The sequence below is a fragment of the Silene latifolia genome, chromosome 7, assembly GCF_048544455.1.
Source record: "Silene latifolia isolate original U9 population chromosome 7, ASM4854445v1, whole genome shotgun sequence".
Classification (NCBI taxonomy): domain Eukaryota; kingdom Viridiplantae; phylum Streptophyta; class Magnoliopsida; order Caryophyllales; family Caryophyllaceae; genus Silene; species Silene latifolia.
The window spans coordinates 7,120,117-7,138,502 of NC_133532.1; the positions used below are offsets into that span (position 1 = coordinate 7,120,117).

Here is an 18,386-nt window from a genome sequence, read left to right on the forward strand (position 1 = left end):
TGCACTTTTGTAGAGTCTCCCTTTAGTCAAAGGGTGGGAACGTGTTATATTAACCACTCCCTAATACTAAAGTCACTACTTTAATAAAGTTTAAAGTACAAAGATTAACGTAATAAACAAGTTGTATGAGGTTAAAATATTAAAGTCATTCAAGAAATCAACGTGAAGAAGCAATGGCAACAACAAAGTGCATGAGATGGCTTAGGACCTAATGCTAATACATGTGACTTTTAGTTTAAATCTAGAAAATCAACACATTTTAAGGAGGAGGAATTTTCTACCCTAAATTTGATGTTGATTTTTACCCTAAATCAATCCATTATAGGTCATATCTTATATATAATGATGAAATAATGTATTTTATAAGCTTATAAAATACTTTATTCATAAACAATGAATGAAATAAAGAGTATTTTATAAACTCATGAAATATATCGATGAAATAGTTTATTTTATAAGTTCATAGTGTATTTTATAAGCTTATAAAGGGTGAAAAAATTGATTTATAAGCTTGTGAAGTATCTCCTTACTAAAGTACTAAACTAATAATCATAATTAACAAATTGACAATGAATGAAATAACTTATTTTATAAGGCCATAAAACATTCATCTCTAAGCTAATTAACAACCAATGAAAAAGTTTATTATACAAAATATAATAAGATGGTGAATTTAATTTTATAAGTTCATAAAGTGTTCATGTTACGAAATATTTTGTAGTGTATCATATACTAACAAAGAGTACTTGTAAATCATCATATGACCACGGTTAAATATTTATGATATTAATTAATTTACTTTATCTTTAATCTTATATTTGTATCATATTTTTCCTTAAAAATACAATATTTTTTAACTATTTTAATAAAACATAAATAATCAGTTAAATCAGAAAAATTATACAACGAAGGTTGTGGTTTACGAGATATATCATACTCCATGTTTGAGTTTCATGTCTCATCTTGTATCTCATCGTTCTCACTTTCCTACACGTCATCTAATTAATGCATGACTTACACAATGTTTTATATGATCGAGATGATTTATCACAAGAAGAGTTTATAACTTTTACTCCTTCCTATTTACTAACATCTTTCATATTTTCTAAAGCGGAAAATTCACAAAGATCTTCCACGTTCCTTATTTGTCTATCAATTGTGGTTAATATAACACGTAACCCGGACATACTCTCCCCTACTTTCATTTTCCTCCACATATTACCACTCCACTAAATATTGGTCCAAAACCAATATGGAAAATCATATAGAATAAGATGGAGTATAAGATAAGATATACGATAAAATGTTAAAGACAAATTATTTTTTAAGACGATAATATCTAATTTAATGTAAAACAGATTCAAATAGATGTCATATGATACCGCATTAGTTTTTTTTGCTTGTTTTAATTTTGGGCTCTTGTCACCAAAAAAATCAACAAGTGTTATTATTTAGATCTGTTTTACTATAACAACGAATATTAACATCTTAAGCAAGACTATCTAGGTATGCTTTGTTATAACAACGAATATTACCATCTTAAGCAAGACTAATTGAATACGAAAATGAGACCGAGAATGCGTACCCGTCTCGTAATTACTAACCAATCACTCTATCACCAATTCTTATTTCAGACCGCCATATCCGTCTAAAATTGTCAGACGGATACCATTTTCTCTCACAAAAAACTCATTTAGGGTGTGAGTGGGAAAGGACATGGGGGTGTCCCACCGTCCATGTGCTTCTCACTTGTGAGAGGTCTTATTACGGTCTGAAATAAGGCGGTCTAAAGCAAGACGGACTATCACTCTATTTGTGTGTATAAATATAGTATCCTAGTCTAAGACTAAGAAAAATTGAGGGAAGAAAAGCAAAAACAGAGGAAAGTCATCAACAACAACAAGAACTACTCAAACCTGGCGCCTTAATTTGTTCCCTCTCTTCTTCTTCATCCCCAAATCAAAAATCAATCCAAATTCCCAAATCAATCAAAACCCTAAAAATCCCAAATCCCCAAATCAAACAATTAAACAAAAACCCAATTAAAAAGATGCAAACATCAGGAAAACTATTTACAATAGGATTAATAACATTCTGGTATACATCAAACATAGGAGTATTATTATTAAACAAATATTTATTAAGTAATTATGGATTCAAATACCCAATTTTCTTAACAATGTGTCATATGACAGCTTGTTCATTAATGAGCTACATTGCAATTGTTTGGCTTAAGATTGTACCAATGCAAACTATTGGATCTCGTGTTCAATTTACCAAAATCGCTACGCTCTCCGCTGTATTCTGTTTCTCTGTTGTTAGTGGGAATGTTTCGCTTCGGTATCTTCCGGTTTCGTTTAATCAGGCTGTTGGTGCTACTACTCCGTTTTTTACAGCTGTTTTCGCGTATCTTATGACGTTTAAGAAGGAAGGTTTTCTTACTTATGTTACGCTTGTTCCGGTTGTTACTGGTGTTATTATTGCCAGTGGGGTATGTATGCCTTAAACTTTTGATCTTTTCGGTTTTTATTGTTTGTCTCGACCAAAAGTTTAAGCTGATTATGTTACGCTTATGCCTGTTGTTACTGGGGTGGTTATTGCCAGTGGGGTATGTATGCTTTGTTACTGGGGTGGTTATTGCCAGTGGGGTATGTACAGACAAAAATGCATATCTATAAAAGTTTTGATCTTTTAACAAACGGTTTTTATTGTTTGTTGTACGAAAAGGATGTAAAGGGGTGCGGTAAAAGTGAGTCTCTCTATAACTTATTCGTCTCTCAAAAGTTTTCGGTTTTTATTGTTTGATTATGATTATGTTGCTTATGCCTGTTGTTACTGGGGTGGTTATTGCCAGTGGGGTATGTATGCTTTAAAGTTTTGATCTTTTCGGTTTTTATTGTTTGTTGTTAAATGTTCGAGGAGACTGTCTCGACCAAAAGTTTAAGCTGATTAGGTTACCTTATGCCTGTTGTTAGTGGGGTGGTTATTGCCAGTGGGGTATGTATGCTTTAAAGTTTTGGTCTTTTCGGGTTTTATTGATTTAAATTGTTTGTAGTTAAATGTGAGAGGAGATTCTCATGTACAATTAATGTTTTAATATCCTGATGTTAGTAGGGGTGGTTATTGCCAGTGGGATGTGTTGTGTGTATGCTGTAAAGTTATGATCTTTTCGGGTTTTTTGGTTTTGATTGTGTGTGGTTAAATAATTGTCTCAACCAAAAGTTTAAGCTGATTATTGAGGTACAATTAGTGGTTTTAAGAACTTTTTTTTTATTTCGGGAACTTTTTAGTGCCTACACTTGTTTATAGTTAAGTATGCAAGAAGACAGCCTCGTCCAAAAGTTCAAGCTGATTGTTGAGGTACAATTGATGGCTTGGTTTCCTAAAACACCTGGTCACATGGAAGTTCTTTGGACTTGAGCGGTTACTTTATGCCGAAATTCAATTTATGGGGTGGATCATTGATATATTTGTTAAATATCCAATACCCCTGTACCCTCATCTGAGAGTCCTTTGGGCAGTATTTAAACTGTTATCATATTCAATATTTTGAATTATTTAACGATATTTTGGGTCGATAATTTTATTATTTTAAAATGATTTTCATGTGTCATTTTTTTTGTAATTGTGTTCTGTTCCCTTTGAGAGTCCTTTTGGCTTAAACTGTCAATCTTTTTGATGTTAATTTGTAAAATGATTTTCATGTGTCAGTTTTTTTGTAATTGTGTTCTGGTTTTATGGAAGTCAATCTTGATGAATGTTGGGTTTTGGAAATTTACTGATATATTTGAGAAGTGATGGACTAGATTTGCAGAAGTTGTGATATCTTTTAGCTGAGTGTTAATTGTTGAGGGTGATACTTTGGGATAAAGTGGCGAAAATGATCATCCATGGAAGTTTTGGCATTGGTGACTGGAGTGGTGACTGGTGAGGAAGATAATTTTGGGTGAAATGAATGAAGAGAGATAATTTATCTTCCAAAAAATAATTAAAATTGCAGAGTACATGTTAGTTATTGTTGTACTGATCGGCGACAATTTACTGACGTTTTGAATGCTACTGACAAGTGAGGTTTCTATTGTTAGTGTCAAATGGATGAATTAGCTGAATATTTAAGATGATGAGCCCATGAGTCATTAACACCGGATGTAATCTTTATTGATTTTACGTTAATCACGAATTAGTTTATGGGTGTCGGAGTAAGGTTGCATTCATCTAACTTCAACTTCGCCAGACTAAAGCCTTTTAGACATCAGAGTAAAATGCTTTTGCTACATCAATTACAATATACGAGTACTATTTTCGTTGTTACCCTTATATTGGAATATGTTTTACTCCTTCTGATTGCTGTGTTAAAGGGTTAGCCTGAGCCATATGGTATATGAAATATTGAATGATGGACTTGTAGAGCTGATGTATGATAACAGACGTTGAGACTATTGTCAATTATAATAAAGCTGCCTTTCCGTTCAATGACCTAAAAATTGTGAAAAACATCTCACTATCTCAGTGACTTGACTTGTTAATTTTTCTTTTTGGGCGAAAATTCCTATGTTGGTGCTACTTTAGTTACTTACATTGGTTATTGATGTTTACTTGAAGGGAGAACCTATGTTCAATTTATTTGGATTCATAATGTGCATAAGCGCGACTGCTGCACGAGCACTGAAGACCGTGCTGCAAGGGATTTTACTGTCATCTGATGGGTAAGAATCATCTTCTTACATCTGCAGAAGGGACGATATGTGGGGTATTGATTTCACATATCTGTTGGCCATTTTCTGAATTTCTTTCACACATTGATTCTAAATATTGATACGATTTGACAGGGAGAAACTAAATTCTATGAACCTCCTCATGTACATGGCTCCTATTGCTGTTGTTGTCTGATTCCCGCTGCCCTTATAATGGAGAACAATGTGGTTGGAATAACTATAGCTTTGGCAAGAGAAGACAGCAAAATTCTTTGGTATCTGCTCTTCAATTCTTCACTCGCGTACTTTGTGAATTTGACCAACTTTTTGGTCACCAAACACACCAGTGCCTTGACTCTTCAGGTAATCGTCCTTAACCTTTACAATCTCAGTACACCAATCATTTGGTTGCCTGATTCCCCCTCCTTGATGTAATCGCATCTAAACGAACTTTAATGTTCAGGTCTTGGGAAATGCAAAGGGAGCAGTAGCAGTTGTCGTGTCAATATTGATATTTAGGAACCCAGTATCAGTGACGGGAATGCTCGGCTACTGCCTCACCATAATCGGAGTGATTCTCTACAGTGAAGCTAAGAAGCGGAACAAGTAAAGTTAAACCCACTTAGCATCTCTCCGGTTGAACTGAAGTTGCTGTAAATTATTGAATTTTGCGTTGGAAAACGTCAGATTCATCCTCGTCAAATTCTTTGTGCAGCAACTTCAGATCGCCAAAATACATTTGTTTTGTTAGTCATTTGTCATACAAGTTCGTAAACTCAACAGGTCGATGTAGGAAATTTTTAATGTCGCGAATTCATATATATTTATATAGAGAAGCCAATGGGCAATTGTCCATGAGAAATATTCCTGAATTCAATTTACAAAATTCTGTTATGAAATGCGTGTAATATGGATGTCCATAAATGTTGGATAATTCTAGACTTGTCCCTTCAAGTTTCTTTGGCATAATAACTAATCATGTATATATATGCTCCTTTATAGGATATAGAATTGCAGTTTACACCATTCGCCGGGCAGGAGTTTAATGACGTAGAGGAGGCTTTAAAGTTCTATAAGATGTACACGCTTGCTTGTGAATTCGATTTACGTAGATACACGACGAAAAAGTGGCGTAACGGAACGGTTAAATCAAAACTTTTGGTTTGTAACCGAGAGGGATATATATATACCAGGAAAACATTCTCATGCTTTGGAAGAAACATCCCCTCCGCTAATAAACGAATAAAAATTTTCCAAAATTTTCCCTCCAAAAAGCATCAAGTTAAATAGAGAAATAAAAAAACTTCTTTCACTAAATTATTATCATTTCATCAAAATATATTCTTTTAAGCAAATTATAATATTTTAAATATTTTAATTAAGATAAATTCGCTAATTTTATAAAGCGTAAATTTCTAAATTTTTATTATTGTTATATTAATGACTTGACACCCACTTCGTATAAAACAAAATTTGAAATTAATATTATTAGTTTCGTCGCACAAAAAAAAACATTAAATAATTTGAGAAAAATTATAAATTTTAAATCATTATTTTTATGGTAGAAGAAAAAAAAATGAATTTTTCATTAAATACACATTTTACAACTTTACTCAATTCTCTTGATTAGTTTCGAGTCCAATTTTTTAGTTCTCCTATTGAAATACAATGAGGTGTATGACAAATTAATGACGAGTCAATTAAAAATATGTAAATAATAACTAAAAATAAAGAAATTCTATATATACGACACATGTGTCGCTGTGTGGGATCTACACTAGTCAGTTAAACAAATGCTCCGGAATGGCGGGTGAACGAACATCTACACTAGTCAGTTAAAAAATTGTAGTAATGCGATTAGGTTACCGGATCCGATAATGACAGACCCAAGCCCGACCCGATAATGGCCCGAACCCGACCCAAAAAGGTATGATTACCCGATACAACCCGACCCGACCCAAATGACCCGATTGCCACCTTTAGGATTAACAACAGCACCAAAGGCCTTGGGCTTTGGTTATTTATCTGTCAACTAATCTAGATTCTGCCTCAATATTGACCTTTTACATAGCATCTGTTAGTCGTGCATTTACGACTCCAGTATACATACATACATACTACTAACTAATCTGACCAGATTTTAAGAAACAGAACTCAAGTATTTGATGCTACTGCACACCTGTGACTCTCGTTCATTCGCATCCAGAACTAAGCATGCCTTTCACTCCATCGTTACATTACATTACTGTTGGAAAAAGACTTTCAAGACCGGGAAAGGACGGAGGACATGTTTCTCATCCTAGAAGATATAGAGTATTTTGGTCTGAGGTCTTTTGTCAGTCGTAAGAATAATAGAGTAGCTCACGAACTCGCTCATTTTGTCATGGGTTCGGGTAGGATGGTATGGGAGCACAACTTACCTCTGCATATCTAACTATTATGTTTGGCCGATTCATCTGATATAAATTAGTTCACACTTAGTCGTTTGATTTGTCAAGCACACACAGCTTCCTAACTAGTAATGTTTTTTTTGTTTCAACAAAGCGCGCACTTAGTCGTATTACTACCATAAGAAAAGCACAACTCCATAAAAACCCTACCATAAGACACCCATGCATTTCTATCAGGGCAGACATCTGAAAAGGCACCAATTGCTATCAGGGTAGACATCACAAAAGCACAACTCCATAAAAACCCTCAAGCCCGACATAGATGCAAGAGTTGCTTATGGACTCAAAGTCTCAAAGAACAAGTAACCAAGATAGCAAGATTTTGGCAATGGTGCAAGCTGAAACAACTAGTCATATATGCTTTTGGACTGGTGCAAAGCATCCGTTGTTACCCAGGTAAAGCAACACCCTACGGTTGGCTCTTAGAGTAGACATTTAAAAAGCAACACCCTATGGCTCCGCATAGATCAAGAGTTACTGGTCTCTTTATTAGGCTGGCTAAGCGTCTCAAATGCACCCGTGATTGCAAGAAGAGTCACATGCACTACCCTTACTACTAGTTATCTTGCTCATATGGAAGTTTTTGGTGCTGAGATACACAAATTAATTTAGTGGGACAGGGTGGGAAGGAGGTTTGAACCTTTATGAAAGGACAACGAATTCTTCAAGATCACAACTCTTGCATAGTTCATATAAGACAATAAGACTTGAGAAGAATGAAAGGTGTGACTTTTATTGACAGGTGAGGTACATATTTATAGTAGAACAAGGTAAGCTATTTTAGGAGAGGAGCCTATATACAATCACCTAATTGATACAATTAGAGGAGTAATAAAGTCTTTGCTATATTTACACATATTTGACAGCTATTGTGATTGATTATGAATATTTGATTTGATTTGTGATATGGGAATATTATCTGTGGGAGTATTGTTAACACGCCCCCTCAAGTTGGACGTTCTTGTGATAAGACCAAGCTTGTCCCGTAGTTCATGGAATTGTTGTTTGTGCAGGGGCTTAGTGAGGATGTCAGCTAGTTGGTCTTTGCTTGCGATGTGAGATATACGTATCTGACCAAGTTCGAGTTGTTGCTTGACATAGTGGAAGGAGATGGCCATGTGCTTCATGCGCGAGTGGAAGACTGGATTTTTGGCGTAGAGAGTAGCGGAAATATTGTCACAGAAGATGGCGGGAGGTTGGAGAACTTTGATATTCAGCTCGGATAAGAGATTGCGAAGCCACAGGGTCTCCGTTGTGACGGAGGCGATAGCACGAAACTCGGCTTCCGTTGTAGAGAGAGCAATTCCTTTTTGTTTCTTGGAGGACCAGGCAATTGGATTTCTTCCAAGATAGGCAATGTAACCGGTAGTAGATATGTAATTGTCTTTGTCACCACCAAAATCGGCATCGCAGTAGGCATGGAGGCAAAGAGGCGTGTCTTTATACAGTTGAATCCCGTGTGTTTGTGTTCCTTGAAGATAACGAAGGAGGCGTTTGAGGGCTACCCAGTGATTGGAGGTAGGATGATGAAGAAATTGAGCTAGGCGGTTGACCGAGAAGGCAATGTCAGGCCTAGTGAGGGATAAATATTGAAGGCTCCCTACTATTGCTCGGTAGTTAGACTGGTCGTGAATAGAGTGGTTGTCTTCACGAGTAAGTGGCGGAGAGGTTGCCATGGGTGTTGTATTTGGTTTGGCATCGGCCATCTTGTATTTGTTTAGAAGGTCATGAATATATTTCGATTGGCTTAGGTGAATTCCGAGTGTGTTCGGAGTGACTTCGATGCCTAGGAAATAAGATAGGGGTCCAAGGTCTTTTAATGAGAATCTAGTAGAGAGCTTAGTGATAAATGTTTGGAGGTGCGATGAATTAGGTCCAGTAATTATGATGTCATCGACATAAATGAGCATGTAAATAGTGATTGTAGGTGTTTGTAAAATAAATAATGAGGGGTCGGAAATAGATTGTTTGAAACCGACTGAAGATAAATATGTTTTAAGTTCAGTGTACCAGGCTCGAGGAGCTTGTTTCAGTCCATAAATTGCTTTATTTAATTTACAAACAAAGTCAGGATTATTTTGATTAATAAACCCGGGTGGTTGAGTCATAAAAACATTATCAGTAAGAGTGCCTTGGAGAAAGGCATTGTTAACATCAAGTTGTCGTAGAGGCCGTTTTTGGTTACTGACTAGAGAAAGAATAAGACGAAATGTGGTGGGTTTTATAATCGGATGAAGGTTTACGTGTAGTCAATATAGGGTCTTTGATGGAACCCTTTTGCAACTAGGCGAGCTTTGTGTTGCTTAAGTGTTCCATCGGGATTGAATTTGTTTCTAAATACCCATTTACAACCAACTATATTGTGAGCGGCCGAGCGCGGAACCAGTGTCCATGTTTTATTGCGGGTTAGCGCATCGTATTCTTCCTGCATGGCTTGTCGCCAATGAGGGAGTACTAAAGCTTGTTTTATTGTGTTGGGAAGGGTGGTAGGTAAGGTTGATTTAAGAGCGAGTTTTGCATATTTTGGGTTTGGCTTACGAATATTATTAGCAAGACGAGTTGTGATGGTTTTGTCCGGTGGAGGCGGTTTGGTTTGTGGACGGGAGGTGCTGGGATTTGAGGCAGTGGAGGTCGTTGTAGGAATGGTGGTAGTGGGTTCGATGGGGTTGGTAGTTGAGGAGGGAATAGTGGTTTCAGTTGGTGTTGAGGTGGTGTCAGGCTGAGTGTGGGAGGTTGTCGGCCGACGAGTGTAGACAAACTGAATTGGTCGTGTGGGACGGGGCTGTTGTTGAGAGGAGGGTGACGTTGGTGGGGGGGTAGACGGGGGGAGAATGTGGAGGTTGAAGGTCGTCCACTCTTCAGTCGTGGGAGAGGGTAGTGATGTGGTGGTGGTGGTGGCAAAGGGATAAATGTCCTCATAAAATTTTACATGGCGAGAGGTATAGATACGATGAGTTTTAGGATCAAGACAGTGAAAGACACTTTGAGTGGTAGAGTATCCTACGAAAACGCAGGGAATGGAGCGATCCTCTAACTTGTGTTTGGTGTAAGGTCTTAGCCATGGGTAACATAGGCAACCAAAATTGTGGAGGTGAGAATAGTCAGGTTGTTTGTTGTGGAGCATAAAGTAAGGAGACTTGCCTTGGAGGGACCTTGTGGGAAGTCTATTAATAAGATAGGTAGCGGTGCTAAAAGCGAATGGCCAATATTTAGTGGGTAAATGAGCGTGTTTGAGAAGTGCTAAGCCCGTTTCAACTATATGACGGTGACGTCTCTCGGCATATCCATTATGCTCGGGAGTATGCGGAGGTGAGGTTGAGTGTGAAATGCCATTATTAAGTAAAGTTGTGTTTAATTTAACATATTCGCCTCCATTATCGGAGAAAAAATGTTTAATTGGTTTGTTGAAGTATTTTTCAACAATTGCTTTAAATTGAAGGAATACTTGGTTGGTGTCGGATTTTCGTTTAAGCGGATACATCCAAATGTATTTACTAAAGTGATCAACAAATATGATATAATACTTGTAATGGTCGAATGATGGTACGGGACTCGTCCAAAGATCGGAAAACATTAATTGTAACGAGTCAGTGGTGCGAAATGAGGATTGCGAAAACGGTAATTTCTTGCTTTTGGTAACATTGCAAGATTCACAGTGCACAAAGTCAGTAGTAACAAAATTCAAATCTTTATTAATATTTTTGATTACATCATATGAAGGATGACCCAATCTATGATGTAAGGAGAGTGGTGCGAGTCCTTTGTTGACGGTGTATGCACTCGGGTTCGGTGGACACCACTCGTAAATTCCGTCTCTAACTCGGCCCTGGAGAAGAGTGGTTCCCGTTTCCATCGCCTTAACAAAAAAACAATCGTGTGAGAAAATAACATAGGCTTTATTATCTCGACATAGTTGAGAAATTGATATAATATTGCGTGATATTTGTGGAACATGAAGTACATTATTTAATTGAATACCATTAAATTTAAGACTACCTGTGTTGGCGATGGTGAGGCCGGAACCGTCTCCAATCAGAAGCTCATCAAGACCGGAGTAAGGGGAGTGGAAAGCGAGTGTATCCAGGTCGTGTGTCACATGGTGGCTGGCACCGCTGTCCAGTAAATAGTGCGGGTTAGGAACCGAGTCACTGGACAGGGCCGCGGCATGGGCCTGGGGTTGGTGATATCGGTTTGGTGGTGGGGCAGGGAAGGTGATATTAGGAAAGAGTTTGCGGAAGATAGGGCAGTGGGCAATGACATGACCCGTTTCGCGGCACCATTGGCACCTTCCTTTGAACGGGCGAGGAGTATTGGGGTTGTGCGAGGAAGCAGTGGGTTGAGATTGGTGGTTGTAGGTGACAGAGGGTTGAGTTTGGTTGCTGTAGGAGCGGTTGTGGTGACGATTATTGTGTTGGTTTTTAAATGCATGATTGGCAGAGGGTTGGTAATGGTTTTGGGTTGCGGACTGTTTATGCGTGAGGAGTAGTTCCTGTTGCAATAATTTTTCATGGAGGGTTTCAAAAGGTATTGCTGTGTCACGATTTCGAACTTGATCGATGACGGGTTGGTAGAGATCGTAATCGAGTCCATTAAGGACTCTTGAGATTACGTCCTCAGGGTCGAGTATCTTGCCCATGAGAGCAAGTTGATCAACACAAGATTTTATCGAGTGAATGTACTCGGTAATGGTTTGATCCGTGGTTTTAGAAAGCGAATCAAATTTGGTTTTAATTTGTTGTATATGAATGCGCGACGGATTAGCATAGGTATGGGCAAGTTTGTCCCATGCTTCCTTCGAGGTCTTCGCCCTAACTATTAAGGTTTGAAGGGCGGCAGAAATGGTGCCCATAAGAGCACCAAGAATAAGCCCGTCTTGTTTCAACCAAGACATATGGGCTGGGTTTGGTGTTTCTTTGTTGGCAGCATCGATGATGGTTGCGGCAGGAGCGGGGTTGCTGCCATCGATGAAGCCTAAAAGGCTTAAGCCGAACAGAATATTGGTTAATTGAAACCTCCATGTGGTGTAATTAAGAGGATTCAATTTGACTACATGGTGAAGATTGGGTGCCGTAAGGGGTTTTTCGGCATCGTGAGGGTTGGCAATAAGGGTATCACTTTGAGCGTTGGTCATGGTTGAGATCGGGTGAGGGAGGTGGTGTTTTGAGCGTTTGAATGAGTTGCGTTTTGGTCGGAGTGGATTGGATCGATTGAGACTCGTGGATACCATATAAGACAATAAGACTTGAGAAGAATGAAAGGTGTGACTTTTATTGACAGGTGAGGTACATATTTATAGTAGAACAAGGTAAGCTATTTTAGGAGAGGAGCCTATATACAATCACCTAATTGATACAATTAGAGGAGTAATAAAGTCTTTGCTATATTTACACATATTTGACAGCTATTGTGATTGATTATGAATATTTGATTTGATTTGTGATATGGGAATATTATCTGTGGGAGTATTGTTAACAGTTCATAGCATTTAACTCCATTTGGCCACATACAAGCAAGCTTGTGGTACATAAACAAAGTCAATATAGAGGCATAGAGCTAGAGAATAAACCCAAACAAAGTCAATATAGAGCTAGAGAATAATCCCAACTACATAACTGTGAACACAATGCAAAAGTTGAAACAAGTAAGAAAACAAACTTACATCATGTAGATATTGGAGATATAAAAGTGGTCCTTGTCCTTCAAAGGATATGACAAACAAGCCAGTATTGCCACAGTAAGGGGCTTTGGAGGAGTCGTGCGAGTCTTGGAAGGAGCCTTGCGAGTCTTCGAGGAAGACTTTGGAGGAGGCTTGGTGGAAATTTGGAGAATAGTGACATGTAAAATTGTAAATTCAAAGGGCTGGTCATCGGGACATCCAGCTCCAATTAGACAAAAGATGTCTCGTTGGAGATGATGCATGGCTAAAGGGAACCCAAGGTACCCTTCTACGCGGTCTGTACCAGGGATAGCTCCCATGAAAAGTTCATTGGTCGACAAATTAAAAGCATAGACCATATGTTGTGGGCTAATCCAATAGAGGAGCATATGCTTAACATGATTGAGAGCAGCCACGAAATCCATGTTGTTATCATCCATGATATCGGAGAAAAGCGGAATCATATGACGGGCGCTTGTGAATCTCCGCCACTTCCCAGTGACGACATGATAGGTATAGTCCACTGTACCATCAACACTAAAAACCCAAAGCTTATTCCAACCCTTGAGGGGAAGCACAATCATTATGATTGAGTTAGTGAAAGTAATGAGGGTAGTTTTGGAACTTTGCTTATATCGTTACTTAAAAAGTCAGGAAATAAGAAAAAATGATGCTAGGGGTCAAATACGGTGGTGATTGGGGAATATACATTGAAGTTTGGGGGGTTATTTGTAAAAACGCAAATACAAGGTGGTAATTTGTAAAAATACGCAAATATTTGGTGGTTATTTGTAATTTTTCCTTATTTTTATGGTAAAGAAAAAAATGGATTTTTCATTAAATACACATTTTATAACTTTACTCAATTTTCTTGATTAGTTTCGAGTTTAATTTTTTTTGTTCTCCTATCGAAATACAATGAGGTATATGACAAATTAATGACGAGTCAATTAAAAATATATAAATAATAACTAAAAATAAAAAAATTCTATATATACCGCACAAATTAATGACGAGTCAGTTAACTATACCAACGATATCATTATTGGATTATGGGAGGAACGTAGAGATAGGCTCGATGTCTTTCTTCTTTTAGCTGTACACTCTCCCTTGACGTCCGCCCTCAGTCGTGAGAATCATATGGTCGTGTACGGGATTGACCACAAACAGGTTATACACTACTACAAATCCACGCAACCACAACGGCCCTTTAACAACGCTTATTCACGAAAATCACCATAAGACGTTGTAGAATGGATGGCGCGAAATTTTACTAAACTTAATTACAACGGTTATGTGTTGCTAACCGTTGTTATTGGTTTTAACAACGGGTCAAACTTGCACAACCGTTGTTAATATATTATCTAATGACAACGAGTTTATGTGTAATAACCGTTGTCAATACTTTCAAGCAAATACCACAATATATACCACACAAACACAAATAAGCTACAACCACAAACACAAACACAAACACAAACACACAACCACACTCTTTCTCATCGTCTCTTTCTCATCGTCGCTTTATCATCTCCGTCACTGTTGTTGTCATCGTCTCTTTCTTTCTCTAATTATCAGGTATATATCTATCGCTTTATGGCTTTAGGTTTTGTCATCTCCGTCATTATTGTTCTTTCTCTAATTATTTTATTTGCATGTGTTTTTCTCCGTCATTGTTCTTTCTCTAATTATTATTCGCTTAGTTTTTCTGCGTTTATTAGTAAAACAAATAAAATAAAATAAAACAAAGAAGATGATGGAGAGGATAGTAAAACAAATCCACATTTAACATACATAAACTTAATTAATTGATATATATACATAAACTTAATGCATTGCTAAAAATACAATTCTTAGATGTTCATATAGGGATGCATTCTCTTCTATGATATTCATTCTCTCCTCATTTGCTATTTGGAGGTTTCGTTCCGCAGATGCAATATCTTCATATAGCTATATTATCTGCGGCTCTAACAAGCCATTTTTTTTTGGCCTCCTTGAGTGCGATCCGAGCTTCCTCAAGGAAGAGCCTGTACTCCCTCTCGATTTCTTGCAAGCGGCGTATGAAACTTTTGTTGTACTCGGTCATAATGCATGTTAAACGAATGGTATCATTCATTATTGAACGAAGTTTGGAGTTTATTAGGTTTTAAAGATTTAGGGTTTAGAGTTTAGGGTAGAGATAGTGATATAATGGATTGGTAATTGAGATAGTGGAATGAATTTATAATTAGTATATGTGTCATTTGAGTTGTTTTTTAATTAGTATGTTTATGGTTTGATGCTTAAATTAATACGAATTTTGTTTAGGAAGTTGTGACATATCCCTGCTCCAAATCTTATAACCTTCGCATTCCATATATTGTGTCCTTTCATGCAGGGATTTTGGCAGTAATAATGCATCTAGTAATATATAATTAATTGATGCATGAGGGATTTTGGCACTAATGCTTTGTATTTTTATTTTTTTTAAAACAATAACGGTTATTTAAAAAAAAACCGTTGTCTTTAGTTATAACAACGGTTTTTTCTATTGTAACCGTTGTTATAACTTTCCCACCAAACATTAGTCACACTTTCCACAACGAATGTCTCGTAACGACAACGGTTTTAAACCGTTGTTAATAGTTTTCACAACGGGTTTCTTAAAAACCAACCGTTGTTAAAATTGATGTAACAAATATAACTACTCACACAAACAATTCATCGCACCTTCTCTCTACTTTTTTCTCCTTTCTCTCTCTTTACAAACACAAAACATCAACAAATTCTGTCAAAATCTTTCAGATTCATCAACAATTTCACCAATTCTTCCCAATTTTTTTTGTGATTCCAATTGTCTACACCAAATTCATTCACAATTTCAATTATTTTAATTGAACCGATCAATTTTTTCGTCAATTAATGATGAAATTTCAAAAAAACGCTAATGTATCAAATCAAAACGAAGGTATGAATATCTTACAATTTCGTTGCTAATAATCGAATAGCTTCAGTGATTTTCGTAGTTATTGGAATAAAAAAAACGAATACTAATGCGATTTTTTTGTTTAATTTTCCGTGATTTTCAGTAAAACCAGGACGAGAATAACAAACATTCGTCAAATTTCTGTCTTTTTACGATTTCATGATTAATAACATTAGTAAAGAACAAATTCAACATACAATTTGTTGATTACAAGTTTACAACAAATTCTGATAAGATTTCATTATTTTTGGTAATTTGCAGGTGGAATGACGACGTTGAACAGGGATAATTGATGCTTCATGGAATAATTGACGTCGTGTAATAGAATAACTGATGTTGTATGATAGAATAATTACGTTACTGTAATATAATAACTTGTTTACTAAGAATAATGTTCTCCGCTATGTATAGTTATTTTAATGTAGAAACTCTTGTAGTTGTAATTATTGTAATATAGAAACTCGGTTATTGTAATGAATAGAGTAAGTTATTCTATATGTGATTAAGGTTTTTACTCGTTAGTTGTTTAAAGTCAGTTATAGTTACTGTATGTAGGAACTCAGTTATTGCAATGTAGAAACTTTGGTATTTGTAGTTATTGTAATGTAGAAACTCGGTTATTGTAATGAATAAAGTCAGTTATTCTATACGTGATTAAGTTATTCACTTGTAATGTAGTCTACCCTCCGACGAGCAACCCTGAGTCGTGCTTTTGTATCTATGGTCGTAAATGGAGTAGGTGGTGAAGATTTATCCTGTTTTGAGTAAGAAAAAAAATTAAAGTTAGAAAGCGAGTTAATATAAGTAAGAAAACTTTTAAAAAATTAGAAAGTAAACATAACTAATAACAAATTGAAAAATAAAATAAGTATACATACTTTTTCATGGTAGTGAAGATAACATGCTCGATGATAGATCATTAATCCAACAGTACCCGTGTAAGAGGATCCGTGGATATGGTCATGCAAGATTAGATGAAATACAGTATTAGAAGAGATTTTATGCTGCCCCGATAAAAAGTTTGTAGGACCCAATGTTAAGCTTCAGCTTGTTATCAAAAGCAATCATTGACTTAAAAGTTTCGGGAATTTTGCTTCTCCGAATCTAGCTCACGAAAGCAATAGAATGTAAATACGAAATCTATTCTTTGTACAAAGCCCCAAGAGATAGGGTTATGACTTATGACACACAAAATAGGATATTTCCCTGCAAATATATATAATTATAACAAAAAGATCAGGTATAGATATAAAAAATTAAACTAATTTGAATATCTAAGCATAATATACAAAATTGAACCTACTAAAGTTCCACCAGCGTGTTTAAATTTTGTGCATCATCGCAAAGGCGTTTGAACAACCTCGATGCTAAGAAAGATGACAATTTTCCAGAACCCTAGACTTACACACCAATAAAATAAAATAAAATAAAATAACTATGCAAGTAATTATAACAACTAAACGAACAGAATAATTAAAACCACCAATAAGTATGAATTACCCGACGACGACAAGACCTATATCGAGTAGTGTTAGTTGAGGCGAGTTGTGGCTGGCTGGGATGAGCAGAGATTATGATAGTTTTGTATTTTTAGTACAACAACTAATTATATTACCCGCGAAATTCACGGGGTTATCTATGTTGTCACATTGGTGGTGTTATACAAGCCCAGATTTGCGGTAGTACCGAGCCTTAATGACGGGAATCGTAAGAAAAAAAATTTTTGTTAATCAATACCTATATTGCCGTAATATATCGTCAATGTATTTTTTTCACAAATTACTAAACGTTTGCCACGAATAATTAGTATTATGCCTCGAATATTGCTATGTTTATTAATATTTTACCACGATTATTGTTATTATTATTATTATTATTATTATTATTATTATTATTATTATTATTAGCTACATAATTAATTCAACTTAAAAGAATTTTTTTATAATAGAAATTTCTATATTTTTATTTGTGAACTATAATTGAAGGTAGATTGAATGATTGACATTATTTTGAAACATCAATTTATAACAAATGGTGAAAATACTCTACAAACCCTCCATAACCCAAACCAGTCTTACAAGCAAGCTTCTTTTAGAAGGGAGTCTAAATGAAATTATATTTACCTGCGAAGCAGATAGCAAGTCGCCATAGTGTAATAAGAGTTTTGAAATATTTTGAGCATCCCACCTATAATTTAAAGTTTTGAGAGTTTTAACCGTAATTTACCGCCCTAATATTTTACCCGACTCGAATCCGAATTAAATCACATGGTGTATATGCTTATCACAAATTATATACTAAAAGTGAATAATAGAATAAGGATCCGTTCTCATTATACTAGTCAAGTTTTGTCTAAAACCATCCTGCATAATTATATGCTAAATTTGCGGTGAGTGCCTGCGCTTTGAACAGTCATGGGCATAATTAAGGCGTTAAGGCTATTGCGTGGGAGGAACTCATCGGACGTGGCTGAATACGCACTACTAGGTTCCTGTACATTGACTGTAAATTTATGGTTGATAGTTGCCTCAACCTCCTCCATAGTCCAGCCTAAATGCTAAAACAAGAAGATGAAAAGACTGAGTAAGAACCAAATCATTTTGAATCCTACAATTGAC

General features: G+C 36.2%; 1 pseudogene; it reads left to right on the forward strand.

Moving 5' to 3' along the window:
- The first annotated feature begins 1,856 nt into the window (after nt 1-1,856).
- LOC141591558 (putative sugar phosphate/phosphate translocator At5g05820) lies at nt 1,857-5,556 on the forward strand (annotated as a pseudogene).
- Nucleotides 5,557-18,386: the final 12,830 nt, after the last annotated feature.